The sequence below is a fragment of the Lipotes vexillifer genome, unplaced genomic scaffold, assembly GCF_000442215.2.
Source record: "Lipotes vexillifer unplaced genomic scaffold, Lipotes_vexillifer_v1.1 scaffold395, whole genome shotgun sequence".
Taxonomy (NCBI): domain Eukaryota; kingdom Metazoa; phylum Chordata; class Mammalia; order Artiodactyla; family Lipotidae; genus Lipotes; species Lipotes vexillifer.
In genome coordinates this window covers 2,671,859-2,673,813 of record NW_006797390.1, presented here as the reverse complement: position 1 = coordinate 2,673,813, position 1,955 = coordinate 2,671,859, and positions in this window count along the sequence as shown.

Below are 1,955 nucleotides of genomic sequence, written 5' to 3'. Positions count from 1 at the left end.
CTAGTTTCCATTCATTTACTACAGATATTTCTACTAGCCCAGGCAGGAGCTCCATAAAGCCTTCTTTACCCCCAACATAGTCCTTACACAGTGGTACTCTGTGTGTTAGAGGGGATGAAAGGATGAAACACCCTGGCTGTCCTGAAAGAGCCCCAGTGAGTGCACCGTATTCTCCAAAATTGTGGTTTTTGCCTTAGCTCCCTTTTTCCACCTTTGCTTCCTTATAATTCATTCTTCACGTGATCAGAGTGATCTCTTAAAATCAGATCATGTCACTTGCTGCTCAAAGCCTTCCAATTCCACTTTAAATAGTATCCAGGGGATGGTATCTAGAGGCATGCAGAATGGCCCAGCGTTCGATGTACGTCCTAGGCTGTCCTACAACAGCCTCTAACAAAACTAGGCCATCTGGAACCCCAAAACCTACATATAGTGTGTGTCCAGGCTGACTTTGAGGGGCTTGTGCTGTGAGACCTAAACTTTTTATGAGGTTGTCTAAAATGAAAAAGCATGTCAGGGGCTTCCCTGGTGGTGCAGTGGCTGGGAATCCGCCTGCCAGTGCAGGGGATACGGGTTCGAGCCCTGGTCCGGGAAGATCCCACATGCCGTGGAGCAGCTAAGCCCGTGTGCCACAACTAGTGAATCCCGCATGCCACAACTACTGAAGGCTGCGCCCCTAGAGCCTGTGCTCTGCAACGGGAGAGGCCACTGCAATGAGAAGGCCGCGCACCACTACAAGGAATAGCCCCCGCTCGCCACAACTAGAGAAAGCCCCTACGCAGCCATAAATAAATAAATTAATTAATTAATTAATTTAGAAAAACCATGTCAGCAGGACCTATGGTGGGTCCATGGGAGGTAAATGCGTCCATGACAGGATCAAGCATGCTTTCCTTACTGAGGAGCAGAAAATCAAGAGTGTTGAAGGCAAAAGAACAGAGTCAGAAAGCTAAATTTTAAAATGGAGATTTTCTTTGTTGTTGTTGGGGGTGGAATTCCCCGGTGGTCTAGCTGTTAGGATTTGGCGCTTTCATTGCAGAGGCCTGGGTTTGATCCCTGGTTGGGGAACTGAGATCCCACCAGCCACATGGTGCGGCAAAAAAATAAAAATAAGTAAATAAATGAAATAAAAATGGAGATTTTTGAGTAACAAAAAAAAAAAAAAAAAAAAAAAAAAAAAAAAAAAAAAAAAAGTATCCAGACTTCTTTGCTGTGGCCTATAAACTGGGTGACCATATGTCCTAGTTTACTCTTATTACCCTGGTGTAGCTTTTTGTATCTGCTTGCATTCATTCTCATAACTGTCCTGACACTAAATTCTGCTTCCCTTGCCTAAAGGGTTTGCTTCTTCAAAGGATTTGCTCTTGTTACTTTCTTTGCTCACTGAAGTTTAGCCCCACTGGTCTTTCTAGTTCTCATGTCCATCAAGTTCATGATCACTCAGGTTCTTGACATTTATCCTCTTGTGCCTGGAATATTCTGCCTCAGAATTTTGTATGGCCGAGTCTATTTTGTGGATTAGGGTTTAGTTAATCTCTGCAGAGGATAAGATCCATAAAAGCAAGTACCTTGTCTTGTTATGCCTAGAACACTGCCTGACATATAATTGATTCTTATTAAGTATATTAGTCTGGCTCCTATCAGAACACCAAAACTCCTATACCTAAAAACATAAAGAAGACCAAAACAACACATTGACTTAAACAGGGAAAGTTTAACTAAAAACAAAAAAACCAGGCTATGATAAGAACAAGTTAAAAATGATGGAAGAGGGCTTCCCTGGTGACGCAGTGGTTGAGAGTCTGCCTGCCGATGAGGGGACACGGGTTCGTGCCCCGGTCCGGGAAGATCCCACATGCCACAGAGCGGCTGGGCCCGTGAGCCATGGCTGCTGAGCCTGCGCGTCGGGAGCCTATGCTCCACAGCGGGAGAGGCCACAACAGTGAGAGGCCCGC